This window comes from Doryrhamphus excisus, linkage group LG4 (genome assembly GCF_037039965.1).
Source record: "Doryrhamphus excisus strain RoL-2023G ecotype Guam linkage group LG4, RoL_Dexc_Guam_v1.1, whole genome shotgun sequence".
NCBI classification, from domain to species: domain Eukaryota; kingdom Metazoa; phylum Chordata; class Actinopteri; order Syngnathiformes; family Syngnathidae; genus Doryrhamphus; species Doryrhamphus excisus.
This window is the reverse complement of record NC_136360.1, coordinates 17,498,479-17,515,902: the sequence shown is the minus strand read 5'-3', so window position 1 is coordinate 17,515,902 and position 17,424 is coordinate 17,498,479. Positions and strand designations below refer to the sequence as shown.

The following is a 17,424-nucleotide window of genomic DNA, read 5'->3' as shown; positions in this document are numbered from 1 at the left end:
CATCCAAGCGGAAGTAAACAACCGTAGCCAACTTTAATAACCGCCGTCACGCCTCCCAGCCATGTCTATTAGGATGCTGGCTTCTGTTCCGTTCTACCTTGCTTTTTTTTTATTTTTTATTTTTTTTACTCCTCACAATCTGCACGGCAGCTCACTGTCGACTTGCTGTCTTGGAAGGTAAGTTTTATACGTGGGTGTGTGTGTTACGGGGGTGTCAGCGTAGCTGCGACGACAATGTCATCCAGCAGTTTAGTAACAGGCCATTACCTTGTTAATATGGGCCTAATGGGCGTTCTGCTACCTTAAGCCCACAGTCCTGTTTGTGCCATTAGCAGACACTTAGTGCTGCGTTCAAGTCCACCGGCCACTGGGACACAACAAACAAAATAACACACATAGTACAAGTACAACGCAGCAATGTTTTAGCATACCAAGCCTTGCTTAAAGTTGCTTAAAGAGTAACACGGGTAGCTGCAAGAAAAATAGCAGAACCCTACTAGCATCAAAAAGAAACAATTTGGCCATTTTTATATATCGTAGTGACCCCATGGCTCTGCTGCCTTGTTCACAAATAATAACAAACTATGACTATGAAAACCGAGAAAAAGGGTTGACTAACTTAAATGTAAATACTCACTAGCTGGCGAGCGAGCTAACTATTAACTTTTGGGGTAAAAATGAGTAACTAGCCAAATCAAACCATCAAATTAAGTAACTATGTACTGAGTAATCGATTTTTGTGTCCAGTCATAGTCAACTAACGAACGGACTCGCTAGCTAAGCACTTATTCACTCATTAATCAACATTGTATTTACTAGTTTTAGGTGAAAATGACCAACTAGCCAAATAAAAGCATGAAATTAACGAAATTGTAACTAAATAATCTACAATTTAAGTGCCCAGATTTAATAATACCAACTAACTAGCTTGCTAAATGCCTAATTAATCAACACATTGTGTACTTGGTTTAGGTAAACCTCTGTTGACGAACTTAAATGTAGTGTTTGTGGGCTAAAACTCCCTAGCTGACTAGCTAGCTAACTAGTTAACCTTGGGGTAAAATCTAACATTTTATGTTAGATGTTAGCCAAACTAGCCAAATCAAACCATCAAATTAAGTTACTAAGAACTAAGTAAGCGATTTTTATGCCCAGTCATAGCCAACTAATGAACGGACTTGCTAGCTAAGCACTTATTCACTCGTTAATCAACATTGTATTTACTAGTTTTATGTAAAAATGACCAACTAGCCAAATAAAAGCATGAAATCAACGAAATTGTAACTAAATAACCTAAAATTTAAGTGCCCAGATTTAATGATGCCAAATAACTAGCTTGCTAAATGCCTAATTAATCAAGCTATAACTCACTGACTAGCTAGCTAACTACTTAACTTTGGGGTAAAAATGTTAGCAAAATCTAACATTTTATGTTAGATGTTAGCCAAACTAGCCAAATCAAACCATCAAATTAAGTAACTAAGTAATAAGTAATTGATTTTTGTGCCCCGTCATAGCCAACTAACGAACGGACTCGCAAGCTAAGCACTTATTCACTCGTTAATCAACATTGTATTCACTAGTTTTAGGTAAAAATGACCACCTAGCCAAATAAAAGCATGAAATTAACGAAATTGTAACTAATAAATAATCTACAATTTAATAATGCCAACTAACTAGCTTGCTAAATGCCTAATTAATCAACACATTTTGTACTTGGTTTAGGTAAAAACAGCAATGTTTTAGCATACCCAGCCTTGTTGTTGCTTAAAGAGTAACACGGGTAGCTGCAAAAAAAATAGCAGAACCCTACTAGCATCAAAAAGAAACAATTTGGCCATTTTTATATATTGTAGTGACCTCATGGCTCTGCTGCCTTCATCACTATTATCTCGAAATTAGCATCAGAACTCCTCCTCTGTTGTTTACATCTCTCCAGTTCGCTTCCGTGCGTGAGTGGCAGGTAGAAAAGCTCACTTGGGGAGAAGTTGTTTGCGCCCCACCTGTTGGTGTGCATGTATGAATCGCAAGACGCCGAATATGAAATATATTTTGGATTTTTAAAATTCAGTCGTCCATCGCCGCTTTGCAGTTCTTATTTTGCAGTTCTTATTTTGCAGCTTCACTCTAGTACATTTTTATGTAAACAAATTAATATATCAATGATCACTGTCTAGTAATTTAGTTACAGCCTATTATTAGTAAAAAAAAATGCATATTTTAAGCAAAAGTAACATATGTAGTATGTAGAATATGTAGATTCTGTCGAAGTATGTAGATATGTAGTATTGTAGACATGCAGGTCTACAGGTATTGTAGATATGTAGTATTCTACACTTGTCATAATATGTGTTATATTTGGTTATTATGTCTACTATATTGGGTAATATGACGGTAAAGGTTAATTGTTACTCTTACACAAGCTTAACTTTCACTGTCTAAAAAGGTACGGCAACTACTGGCAGTATTCAGGGATTTTTCCAGAAACGTCTTCCCAGGTTTTATCCACTGTCTCGGTTTCTGTATGGTACGACCAAACATTGCAAAAAACAAACTAGCCTGTGAGCTAGTGTATCAATCCACTGGCTTTAGCGCTCAAGCAAAGCATTAGCATACTATTGAATTCAAAGTAGGCAAAGTACGAAGGTAGTGTATGGTTGCATCGTTCCTATTATCCATTTGACAGAAATATTTTTCATTGTTTCCTGGATGTAAAACCTCAAATATTCCCTATAAAATTAATTTTTTGTTCATATTTGTGGGTGAACAATTGCCTTAGAAGGGATTACAAATGAAAACTGAGGTTTGACGACGGTAACATGAGCAGGGCCGTTGACAGCTTTGACTGAGGCCCCCCCCTTGCCACACACATTTTCATGAGGGACCAGCAGTTCTGGGACCCCCTCATGCCTGGGCCCGGGACAAGATACCCGTTTATCCCCCCCTGTCAACGGCCCTGAACATGACGTATCCCGTCATATCAAACCGTACGGATTCTGATGCCTGGATTGAACTAAGATCTCAAAACGAATTTCATTAAACTCACTGTGCAAGATGACAACTTTTTATATTATTTTGTAAAAAAAAAAAAGGTGAAATGTTTCCAGTTTCTCATTTCTCTCCGTACGTTGGCTTGAAAGGCTTTAAATGCGGCGTGACGCCAGTTGTTAATGCAACTCCCTGATAAAGCTGACATCAAACATGTGCGATAACATCACAGCTTACCGACACAAATTAAATGACTTAGCTGAACAAAAGTGCATTTTGAGTGGGGACGTGGGGGGGACTTGGATGGGGGGGGGGGTTACCCCCGCTGAAAGAATAAAACCAATGAAACAGATTTACCCAGAAACCATTACCATGCTACGTCCAAAGTGATAAATAACGTCTACGTTTCAAAGTACACCAGCACCAAAATGGTAATTGAGCTCATGACTCCTGCGCTCCATGAAAACTGGACGGCGCCTGTTTGGTTGCCATGACAACAAGCTAGCCGCAGAGCCAGTATGGAACGAATGCACGAATGCAATACATTCATGCATTCAATACATTGCAAACAAATGCAATGTATATGTGAGAGTAATTACTTTTATTGTTTTATGGGTTCTTATCTTGACACATTCTTGCAGGATTAACATGAGCATCTGCCGGGTTGCTGTTGGCGCATCCAGGCACCTCCAGGACCTGGGGGGGGGGTCGCTGGGGGTCTCTGATCAGGGTCACGGGGACCTTCCCTCTTCAGCACATTCAAACACTTTCTATTGTCTAAGCAAATGGATATAAGGGTGATAACTAACATTATATTTATTCTATCTACATTTTATTGTAACAATTCTCTTTGCCGCTTGTCCTCATTAGGGTGGCGGGGGTATGCTGGAGCCTATCCCAGCTGATAGAATACACCCTGGACTGGTCGCTAGCCAATCACAGGGCACATATGAACAAATAACAATCATACCTATGGAGTTTCCAATTAACCTAACATGCCTATTTTTGGAATGTGGGAGGAAACCAGAGTACCCAGAGAAAAACCCGCCCTAAACAGAGATTCAAACGAAGATCTCCTGACTGTGTGGCCAACAAGCTAGCCGCTAATCCACCATGCGGGTGCCACTAAGTATTATTTAAGTGGGGGTGACAGACCCTAGACAACGAAAAAGTACATTTTCGCCAGGATACACATTCTTGGCGAGTAGAGTTACACGCACAACTTTCACACCAATATTTTAAAGTGCATGCAGAGGTAAACGACGGCTAAAAAAGGCAACCGCATTAGAAACTGTGCAACATTCGAATGTTGGCTTTTTGGCCCAAGAGATACGCTACCGCTCAAAAGTTTGGGATCACTTGCACATTTCTTTGTTTTCCAAAGAAAAACACATTTTCATGCATTTCACAAACATTTTTATCCTATCCTAATTCAAGTTCATCATTTTATAATAGATGATTAGAAAAGCCATCTAAAAATCCTAACTAAAACTAAAATCTCTTACCATGCTCTTAACTACTCCCTTCAGAGAGCAGCACAAACTGGGTCTAACAAGGACAGAAAAATGATGCACAACTGTGCAGATGATGGATGACTAAGGATAGGTTTTAAAATAAAAAAACATTAACCAAATACCATACACTACCGCTCAAAAGTTTGGGATCACTTGCAAATTTCTTTGTTTTCCAAAAAAAACCCCAAAAAAAACAAATTTTCCTGCATTTCCCCAACAATTTTTTTCCATTTCACAAACATTTGTATCCATTTCCCAAACAATGAAAATGAATGAGATGATTTTCAAAGAAGGATGTACATTTTTGCATAGAGGCCTACTATCAACAACTGTCAGTCCTCTGCATCAATCTCCTGGTATGGCTGCTAATCCAAGTTCATCATTTTATAAGGCTGATAGATGATTAGAAAAGACATCTAAAAATCTTAACTAAAACTAAAATCTCTTACCATGCTGTTAACTACTCCCTTCAGAGAGCAGCACAAACTGGGTCTAACAAGGACAGAAAAACGCTGCACAACTGTGCAAGAAGAAACAAACAACAAAACAAAGAATTATTCCATATGATCGGTGTTGGAATCGGTCAATTTCACTCATGGATGATTGGTATCCAAATCGGCAACATAAATCCCTCGTATTTACAAAGTCATAAACAGATTTTCCGTGCTCCAACTACAAAAATATTCAATTTATTGACTTGGAATCCTATATCGTGGAAATTAATTTATCGCTGGCAGGTCTGTAACCAATTAATTAAACCAGGGGTGACTGTAATCATGAAAGACAAAAAAAGTCCTTAGCAATAGCACAAACTGGGTCTAACAAGGACAGAAAAACGATGCAAAATCTATTAATAAATCATGCTGGAAAAGCCATCTAAAAATCTGAACTAAAACTAAAATCTCTTACCATGCTAGTTAACTACTCCCTTCAGAGAGCAGCACAAACTGGGTCTAACAAGGACAGAAAAACAATGCAGACAAATATCTGAGAGTGTGTAGTTTAAGACAAAGACGCCTCACAGGTGGTCCCAAACTTTTGAGCGGTAAACAGTTTTTCTCTGACATAACTATGAAAAATTCCATGTATTCATATTGAATCCTACTTCATGGAAATTGACTGGACGGTCGGGTATGGGGCCAAAAACCACCATAAACCAGGAACGACTTTATATATATATTGATATATACATATATACTGCCAAAAAAAAGCCATATCTCAGACTGGCCCAAAAAAATTCCAAGTGATCCCAAACTTTATGTCAGAATACGTTAAGAGACATACAGTATCCATGAACAGGTAGATGACTTGTCGGAATGCTTTGCTTGGGTTGTAACATTTAGTATTATTATTATCGTCCAATATGGAAAAAAGGAAACAGCAGATGTTAGCCCCTAGTGAGCAGAACGGTACGATTGGGCCATTTTAAAGAGGAAATTAACTTAAAACCAAAGAGCAATAATCCGCCTTCTGTTAGCAAAACAGCAGGAGATAAAGTTCATTCTGTTTGATCAAACATGAAGCCTTCTAACAACGGACGGGTTGTAACAAGTCAGGTTGGATAATCACTAAATCGCATCACAAAACAACAAAGTTTATTTTTTCCACTGATCTGCAGCATCTTTGCTTTGTGTTGAAATATGGGTGAGGTCGAGCAATGGAGAAGCGAGCCGATCCTGATGAGAACCTCAGCTCACTGCCTAGAGGGAACGGATTAGAAAAGGATGATGCAATATTAATTGGTGACGCTGCGTGCCGGGGAGCAAGGGGGGGGGGCTGTCGGTGGTTTCTCTACCCCGAGGGAAGGCTGTCAGGAGCTTGGGAGAGACGGCCGAGATGAGTCGCTGACCTTGTCTGTCAGCCGGCAGAGGAGAGAGGAGGACTCGCCGCGGAGACACCCGGTCCAACTGACACTCGGATCAACACTCTGCCAGTCTACTGCGAGCCAGCTGGGACACATCCCGACACGAGCAGACAGAGTGACAACGGGGACGGACGCAAGCGATGGACCCACTGTCCATAGCCGGACGCCATTAATGTGTTACTAGCTGTACAACTTCCATACAGTCAAACCTCAGTTTCCAAGCAACGCAGGTTTGCATGTAAATATTTGCCAAAAACGGTTTTCAAATTGTAATTAAAACATGTAAATATAAAATTTAAAAAAATGCATTAGTCATGATTAGTATTATTCTACACTTGTCATAATATGTGTTATATTTGGTTATTATGTCTACTATATTGGGTAATATGACGGCTCTTACACAAGCTTAACTTTCACTGTCTTAAGGGACTACGGCAACTAAACTACTATTTACTAGTTTGAGGTAAAAATGACCAACTAGCCAAATAAAATTATGAAATTAACAAAATTGTAACTAAATAATCTACAATTTAAGTGCCCAGATTTAATAATGCTAACTAACTAGCTTGCTAAATACCTAATTAATCAACACATTTTGTACTTGTTTAAAAAGTAAAAAACAATATTCTTGGCCTAAATTAAGCATTTTGAAGCACAAAAATGGCGACATCGACTAACATGTAAATATAAAGTTCAAAAGATGCATTAGTCATGATTATTATTATTCTACACTTGTCATAATATGTGTTATATTTGGTTATTATGTCTACTATATTGGGTAATATGATGGTAAAGGTTAATTGTTACTCTTACACAAGCTTAACTTTCACTGTCTTAAGGGACACGGCAACTACGGTAAACTAAACTAGTAAACTACTATTTACTAGTTTTAGGTAAAAATGACCAACTAGCCAAATAAAATTATGAAATTAACGGAATTGTAACTAAATAATCTACAAGTGCCCACATCTAATTAATTAACACATTTTGTACTTGGTTAAAAAGTAAACAAAAAAAGATTCTTGGCCTAAATTAAGCATTTTCAAGCACACAAATGGCGACATCGACTAACATTATTACATTGTTAGCATTGGGAGAGTTTTTGTTTTTTGTTGTTTTTTTTTTAAACTTCCTGTTCTGCAAGTACTTCCTGTTGTGGTTATTGTTTAATCAATGTAACATTACTGACACCTAGTGAGTGTATAATACTACATATCATGTAGTTCCACTTTAAATTAAATTAAATTAATCCTTATTGTTTATTTTGTGTAAGTAATTGGAAAAAAAAAAGGCATTCGGCAGCTGGCCGGAAGTCCTCGGGAGCGCTTGGCAGTGTGACCAATGATAGCATTGTGGCCTAAATTATTTAATTAATTTAATTTAAATTTAATTTAGGCCACAATGCTATGATTGGTCACACTGCCAAGCGCTCCCGAGGACTTCCGGCCAGCTGCCGAATCCCTTTTTTTCCGCAAAATAAACAAAATTAAATTAAATTAAATTAAAATAAATTAAATTAAATTAAATTAAATTAAATTAAATTAAATTAAATTAAATTAAATTAAATTAAATTAAATTAAATTAAATTAAATTTAATTAAATTAAAAATAAAATATTTCAATATTTAATTTAAGATGAATATTTCAACCACAAAACAGCAATGATTGAAGAATAAATATATTCTGGAAAACTGTGATAGAGTTCTTTCCTCACTTTCATGTTGTGAAAGCTAAGATTTGAGATGACGGATGCTTCCAAAAGTGCGAGCGGGTAAATCAACGCGAGCATATGGGCGACAAGCACGTGTCATCCGGGGACACACAAACACTGGACGCATGTCAGCTTCAATTAACCCTCTCCCATCTGTCTGGCGTATACTTCCTTGCATCCCAACTAGGTCATGACGTGCTGCAGATCCATACGCGCATGATGCGTTCGGGGGGAATATTTCATATTCGGACTGTATTAAATTATCAATGACAAGGACGTCAATAATTCAGGTAAGGCAGACGGTGCCCGGTGTCATCAAATTCCCTGACATGAATGTCCCCTCGTTCTCAACATACCTGTCAAAAAAGTCAACACACACAAATTATGTATCAAAATGTCCAAAAATACACACCTGAGTAGCAGACGTAAACATTCGAAATCGAACCTACACTGCCGATGGACACTCCCTGACGCCCCGCCCTTCTTTTTAGTGTGAACATACACATACATTTTTTTTTGTTGTTTTGATTTTACTTCACGTCTTTTCTCATCCACATCTCACACCTTATGTAGCGTACGTGCGCTCCTTTCCTCCGACATCAACACCTCCCGTGTGCAGGTGCACGCTGCTGGCAGCCTGTCAGCACAGTTTGCGGCCCCCCACTTGACATCAGTTTAGTGTCGCGGGTGTTTTGTAAGAATATGACGTACGTTGTGGCGAGTGGGAGTCTCAAAAAAAAGATGGTCAGCGGCATTGCGGCTTGCTAAAAGGGGACCTAGCATGCTTTATGAGCTAATTTTGTTCATTTTAGGTAAGCATCAGGCAGAAAATTACTTGGTCGTGTTGAAGAGTCGGAAGAATAACAATTTATTAGTGTCCTTATTGTTTTTTTTATGTAAGTAATCGGAAAAAAAAGGGTTTCGGCAGCTGGCCGGAAGTCCTCAGGAGCGCTTGGCAGTGCAACGGATCATAGCATTGTGGCCTAGCAGTATTAGTAAAATGAGTCAAATTTTTTAAGTCAAATATGAGTGACTGAAAATGAAAGTATCGCAAATAAACGATAAGCTAATGGAGTTGGGTGACGGGGGACCGATGTGGACTCGTGCACACGCTCAAGACCGCGTGGTGACCTCCAGAGTGGTGAACACGGTGTTGATGTCAGCGTGCATGGCCCAGAGTTATGTGACAGCTCCAAACAAGACACTCATTAACACCAAGCCGGGAAAAGTGACTGCTGGCAGGGTCGTTTTCGATTAGTATGTGTTTGTGTGTACACGAGTGCAGTGCGAGTAACGTTGAGATTGATAAGGGCGGACAAGTGTCACTTCGGTCTTCGGTCATGAGTTGCACATGCAGCTTGTAGATCAGGTCATTAAAAAGGAAATGAAGTGTAGAAATGAACCGCAACTCACCAGTGCCGGCAGCACTCGTGAGGCCTCAGACTGTGACCCTACCACCTGACTGACTACTTACTCTAAAGTGTATTCGCATGTGATTCCTGTCCACAGTACTTTTTGGGATTCTTTACTCAGTTAGCATGCTAATTGGTAGCATTGCTAAGATGCTAAAATTCACATCTTAGCATCTTAGATGAAGCACTGTTAGGCGAGGTGTGAACATGCTAACTATGCTAATAAAATGGTTATATAATAAAATGGTTGGGGTGTACTACCTTTTGTAAAATACTGTAATAAAGTCCACAGTACTTTGGGGGATTCTTTACTCAGTTAGCATGTTAATTGTTAGCATTGCTAAGATGCTAAAGTTCACATCTTAGCATCTTAGACGAAGCACTGTTGGGCGAGGTGTGAACATGCTAACTATGCTAATAAAATGGTTATGTAATAAAATGGTTGGGGTGTACTACCTTTTGTAAAATACTGTAATAAAGTCCACAGTACTTTTTGGGATTCTTTACTCAGTTAGCATGTTAATTGTTAGCATTGCTAAGATGCTAAAGTTCACATCTTAGCATCTTAGACTAAGCACTGTTAGGTGAGGTGTGAACATGCTAACCGCTAGCATGCTTGCATTGTTAGCATGCTAACATGTTGTGACATTCTAGTTTATTTCTTCAGTTATATAAAGGGAAAAATAATAAAATTCAATCCAAAATATAAAAATGTGTATTAAAAATAAATAAATGGGATAAAGAGTTATTTTAAAAAGAATGTTGAACATCAAAAATATTGAACATTGAAAAGAACAAGTGGTTAGCATGTTGGCTAACCTGGGTTCGAATCGTCGCTTGTGTTTCCACCCACAATACTTTTTGGGATTCTTTACTCAGTTAGCATGCTAATTGTTAGCATTGCTAAGACGCTAAAATTCACATCTTACCATCTTAGACTAAGCACTGTTAGGCGAGGTGTGAACATGCTCACTGCTAGCATGTTTGCATTGTTAGCATGCTAACATGTGACGTAGTTTGTTTCTTCAGTTGTATAAAGTGAAAAAATAATAAAATTCAATCCAAAATATAAAAATGTGTATTAAAAATAAATAAATGGGATAAAGAGTTATTTAAAAAAGCACGTTGAAAACATTGTCTAATAATAAATCAAATACTTGTTGCCATTAATGCAACTTCTGCTGCTGCATAATTTTGCGCCATACTCAGTATATTTCATTCTTTTGGCCATCTTTGCCAGAAGGCTTGGTTCTGCAGCTTTAGCTAGGTGACTATTTGACTAAAAGAGAAAAGTTTATATTTACATGTTGACATCTCAATGACCGGGGTAGACTACAGCATTACCCAGTAATAATCGAGTTTTGGTGTTTGACCTGGAAAATATCAGGAAAGATGGATATGGTCGGCCGTATTGCAGTAGAAAATAGATGGACGGATTAAAATGCATAAAAAAGTTGTTGATTTTGAATATTATTTTTAACAGTCATTTCTATGATGTTTACTTTAAAATGTTAGCAAAAATACATTTTTATTGTGGTAAGAAATGCTTGAGAGCCAGATACAGTCATCAAAAGAGCCCTACCTGGCTCCCGAGCCATAGGTTCCCTACCTCTGGGTTAGCATGTTGGCTAACCTGGGTTCGAATCACGGCTTGGGTTTCCAGTCACATTTCATGTTAATTCATGACTTTAAATTGCCCGGTCCAGGGTGTACCCCGCCTCTCGCCCGAAGTCAGCTGGGATAGGCTCTAGCATACCCAAACGAGGATAAGCGGCATAGAAAATAGATGAATTTTTCCAATCTTCTTAATAAGAAATATGTATTAACATAAATAATAAGAAATAATAAGAAACTTCAAGACTCGGTGCATGAAGTTCACCTGCCCGTTGCTGAGGGGGCGCGTTGCGTTGGGCGGGATGCTACCTGGGGAGAGGCGGGTCAGGAACTAAAGAAGTGCGAGTCGGCATGAGATGAATATTTAAGCTCCTGTATTGCGATTAGCGTGCGAGTGCAGCGAGTTGCTGTGACAGGGACATTGGCTGCTGCCATGGCGACTCACTGCAAACCCGGTGGGGGGGGAGTCGACCGCATTAAGTAGCGCCTGTGAGGGGGCTCTCATCGTCACAGGTATAGGCTGACTTTTGCATCCATTTACTGGAGGGCCTGGTGGCTTCCCAGGCTGCTGGTTTGTAATCACGGCAAAAAGCCAAACAAGCTTGTTGAAACACGGCAAGGACTCTTTTGAAAAGTGCTGGCAGTAGATATAAAAATATATATATCTGATACTTGGATATGTCAGGACGTGCGGGGAACACGGAGAGTGGGTAAAAGTGAAGGCATGCCAAGATGGAAGAGAAGAGAGAGAGGATGACTTTGCTCCTGATTGGTAGCAAACGTCCACAGACGTCATTAAAAAGTAGGAAGTTGCTAACTTTCGGGTTTATTTTTACACATGAAGTCATGCTTTTACGTCATTGACGCTGATAAATTTAAACAGTTTTCAAATTGTAATTAAAAAAAATGATCTTATCACACAGTCTATGTATGAAAGTGAAACCTATGCGTGTGTGTCTGGAAAGTCATTAAAAAGTAGGAAGTTGCTAACTTTCGGGTTTATTTTTACACATGAAAACATGCTTTTACGTCATTGACGCTGATAAATTTAAACAGTTTTCAAATTGTAATAAAAAAAAAATGATCTTATCACATGTATGAAAGTGAAACCTATGCTTGTGTATCTGGAAAGTTACATTTGTGTGACTGGATCATTTTCTAAAACAAATCCCCCCCAAAAAAGATCTTGTGTCTCCAGGGTTACCCAGTGAAATAATAATAATAATAATAATAATAATAATAATAATAATAATAATAATAATAATAATAATACTAAAAATATTGTGTTCATTGTGATTAAGACCGTGTGATATGTACGTACATTTCTGCCAGGTGGTAATCAAATATTTTCCTACTTAGAGCACTAAAAACTCACAAGGTTTTAACATTAGAGCCCACTGAACATGAAATAACACCCCTATAGTCGACTTTATTCTCATTTTATGACCAATATTGTTGATATAAGAGTAAATGGCATAAGGCATATTAGACAGTAATATAGAATCAGACATGGTAGCATTGGGAGAGTTTTTGTTTTTTGTTGTTTTTTGTAAACTTCCTGTTCTGCAAGTACTTCCTGTTGTGGTTATTGTTTAATCAATGTAACATTACTGACTTATATTTAATAATAATTATATGATATTATAATATATTATATATTTAATCTATAATTTAATTTTTATAATATTTAACCGCTAGTATGCTTGCATTGTTAGCATGCTAACATGTTGTGACGTTCTAGTTTATTTCTTCAGTTGTATAAAGTGAAAAAAATAATAAAATTAAATCCAAAATATAAAAATGTGTATTAAAAATAAATAAATGGGATAAAGAAGTATTTAAAAAAGCACGTTGAACATTGAAAAAATGAATTGTAATTTAAAAAATGATCTTATCACACAGTCTATGTATGAAAGTGAAACCTATGCTTGTGTGCCTGGAAAGTTACATTTGTGTGAGAGAGACTGGCTCATTTTTTAAAACACCCCCCCCCCCCCCCCAAATAAAAAGATCTTGTGTCTCCAGGGTTGCCCAGTGGAATCATGGAATAATAAAATACTACTAAATACTACTAAAAATACTACTAAAAAAACAAACTCTGACTAAGTTTTCCAGAATACAAAAAAAAACATAGAAAATTGTCATATAGTTTTAACCTTAGAGCCCACTAAACATAAAATAACACCCCTATAGTCACCTTTATTCTCATTTTATGACCAATATGGTTGATATAAGAGTAAATAAGGCATATTAGACATACAGTAATATAGAATCAGACATGTTAGCATTGGGAAAGTTTTTGTGTTTTGTTTTAACTTCCTGTTCTGCAAGTACTTCCTGTTGTGGTTATTGTTTCATCAATGTAACATTACTGACACCTAGTGGCCAGCCAATCACAGGGAACATATAGACAAACAACCATTCCAAAAACATGCTAGGTTAATTAGCGACTCCAAATTGTCCACAGGTATGAATGTGAGTGTGAATGGTTGTTTGTCTATATGTGCCCTGTGATTGGCTGGCCACCAGTCCAGGGTGTACCCCGCCTCTCTCGCCTGAAGACAGCTGGGATAGGCACCAGCACCCCCGCGACTCTTGTGTGCATGTTAGCATGTTAGCTAGTCGGGAGATCTGGGTTTGTATTTCTGTTTGCATGTTCTTTCCTTGTGTTTGTGGTATTTCTCCTGGTGCTCCGCCCCCCCCCCAGTCTAAAAATATGCATGTTAGGTTTAAAGTGGAGACTCTAAATTGCCTTTGGGGATGAATGTGAGTGTGAATGGTTTGTATTTGTGATTGACTGACGACCCCTGTGACCCCAATGAGGGCAAACAGTATAGAAAATGAATGAAAGCATTACAGTGCATATTATTTTGGAACTGACAATGCAGTTTAATGCATTTTCTACAGGCTCACTTCCTGTCCTAATAGTCCAGAACGATGGTCCCGAACTCGGATAGATGGGACGGACATTCAAACCGAGGGACGACAAGATTAAAGAACAGGCATTGAACCCAGTGACAACGCCCTACTTGGTTGTTGTCGTGTTTCCTATGAAGTCATAAAGTCAACTCTGTCCTTTTTCACGATGCAGCCATAAAAAAGTCAATGCCGGAAAAAACTGTCACGATTATGCACCACCGCTGCCGTTGTGCACGATGCTCCATGAAACTCCATAAAAGCAACAAACGTCCATATTCATTAGAGCATGTGACATAAATACAATATCCACCCCTCGTTCTTTTTTGCTTGTTTTTTTTTTTTACCGCAAAACGGCGCTTATGCGACAGACAGCGAGGCCGCAGAGCCCAACCCGCCCGGCCACGGTGCTAATCCATCATCACCTCCACTGAATCACCGTGCTGCCAATAAAGCCGGGTGGCAATACATTAGGAGGTGGCAGGCTTTAGCCATACTGACATTGACGAGTCCCCCCTCGGGCTGCAGGAAAAGGCCGGCCGCTTGACACACTTGCTTAGACAAGCAATAAGATATGGAAATGCATCTGTTTGCTGAGAGGCCGAGGGGCGGGGGCGCCGATGAGCTGCTCGCTCCTTACATCACAAAGCGGCTTCCTTCTGATTTATGATGCTTCTTTTTCTCAAAAGCAAAATTTGCTCTCAATCAGAAATCACATTCTACCATATCTTACTTATTGTGTGGAAATATGGGCTAATAATAACTATAAAAGCAATCTTCACTCGCTAAATGTACTGCAAAAAAGGCCAGTAAGGATAATTCATAATGCCGCCTACAGAGAACATACTAACTCCTTATTTCTAAAATGACAAATACTCCAACTTGCTGATATAGTTCATCTTCAAACAGCTAAAATAATGCATAAGGCTAAAAATAACCAATTAGCTAAAAATGTCATCCAATACTTCTCTACAAGAGAGGATAAAATATGATCTCAGGGAAGAAGTACATTTAAAAAAAGTACAAAAAATAAAATAAATAAAAATAAATGAATAAAATAAAAAATATTCATTAATTTATTCATGAATAATTTAAAAATGAAATAAATGTAAATAAATTAATAAAATAAATTATTCATTCATCCATGAATGAATAATTTATTTTCATAATTTATTATTTATTAAATTAAATTATTTATTAAATAAATTAATAAGATAAAAATAAATCATGCATTCATTCATGATTTTTTAAATTTTATTAATTGAAATAAATGAATAAAATAAAAAATATTCATTCATTAATGAATATTTTTTTATTTTAGTCATATTTCAATTTGTTCACTTCCTGCTTTCCTAATATAGTTTAAGTTTTTTTTGTATATTTTATTTTTGTCACGTACCGAAGTAAAAGGTGATATGACCATTTAATGACATAATGGGTACCATAGTATATCGACAGTTACAGTTAGTTACTGACAGTAACTATGGTACCCATCATGCCATTGTATGGTCATATCACCTCGTACTTTGGTACGTAACAAAAAAATTAAATAAAATAAATTTAAATAAATGAATAAAATATAAAAAAAATATTCATTCATTCATTCATGAATTTTTTTTTATTTTATTCCATGAAATCGGTACTTTGTTACGTAACCAAAAAATAAAAATAAAATAAATTGAAATAAATGAATAAAATAAAAAATATTCAATGAATATTCAATGAATATTTTTTTTTTTTGAATGAATAAAATAAAAAAATATTCAATTAATATTTTTTTATTTTATTCATTTATTTCAATTTATTTTATTTTTATTTTTTTGGTCACGTACCAAAGTACGAGGTGATATCACCATACAATGACATAATGGGTACCATAGTTACTGTCAGTAACTAACTGTAACTGTCACTATACTACTATGGTACCCATTATGTTATTAAATGGTCATATCACCTCGTACTTCGGTATGTGACAAAAATAAAATATACAAAAAAAAAACCTTAAACTATATTAGGAAAGCAGGAAGTGAACAAATGTAACAGTTACTGATTGTAAAAGTACCAGATGGAGGGGTAGGATTTAATAAGCTTTGCTTCTTCCTACTCCTTTTGGACATGTGGAACTGTGAACTGATTATGGGATGCACTCAATTGTAATCTGATGCATGTTCAAATGAAATTAAAACATTACTTTTTTCAAATTTCAACTAAATATCTGCTTTTAAGGCAAACAGCTGACTGGCTTGTCTGAGAATAGAAGCAAAGGAAAGGAAGGAAAGGAAGGAAAGGAAGGAAAGGAAGGAAAGGAAGGAAAGGAAGGAAAGGAAGGAAAGGAAGGAAAGGAAGGAAAGGAAGGAAAGGAAGGAAAGGAAGGAAAGGAAGGAAAGGAAGGAAAGGAAGGAAAGGATCCTTCCTAGCCAGGAAATAAATGAGCACGAGACCACCTGCGCTAACACAGACTTCTTTTTTTGGGTGAGGTGGATCAAACTCAACAGCCGCGGCCGTGCTTAGTTTGGTTTAGTCCTTCCATGTGCTTCCTTAGACTCCAACCTCCCCTCTAAGACCAAGCTCCGAATCTGGGGAGACAGACAGAGCCTTCTCCATTGCTGCCCCCCCCACCCTCTGGAACTCTTTGCCCCATTCACTCCGTGCTTGCCCTGACCTTCCCACCTCCAAAAAAATAACTCAAAACCCACCTGTTTAAATTTGTTTTTAATGTCTTAACTTTTTATACCTGACTGCTGCGCCCCGCCCCGCTTTTAGCTCTGAATGAATGTATGGATATTGTATTTTAATGCATCGTTTACTATGTTTTTACTCAAATATATATATATATATTTTTTTTTTTCTCAACTGTAAAGCATCTTTGAGTACTCTAAAAAGCGCGATACAAATAAAAATTATTATTGTTATAATTATTATATATAATATTATATATAATATATAATATAATAATAATAATGTATAATAATAATAATTATATCATTATATTATAAATAAATAATTATATTGTATACTATAATAATTATTATTATATAATAATATTAATATGTTATTATTATATTGTAATAATATAATAATTAATATATTATAATTATATTATTTATTATATATGAATAATAATATAATCTATTATTATTATTATTCAGCATATAATAATAAAAATCTATTATTATATTATTATTAATATAATAATAATGATTGTTATTATTAATTATTAATAGATAAAAATCTATTATTATATTATTATTAATATAATAATAATGATTGTTATTATTCAGCATATGATAATAATAATATATTATTAATAATATATTATTATAATTAATAATACTAATAATACTAATAATAATAATAATAATAATAATTATTATTATTATTTATTATTATTATTCAGCATACGGTC

The 17,424-nt window shown here is 36.5% G+C and overlaps 1 protein-coding gene across 1 annotated transcript in view; it reads right to left on the bottom strand.

Annotated features, from left to right (window-relative positions):
• The window catches only part of agbl4 (AGBL carboxypeptidase 4), a 388,105-nt gene that overhangs the window by 66,679 nt on the left and 304,002 nt on the right, over positions 1-17,424 (bottom strand). The gene's annotated exons all lie outside the window — the stretch shown is intronic.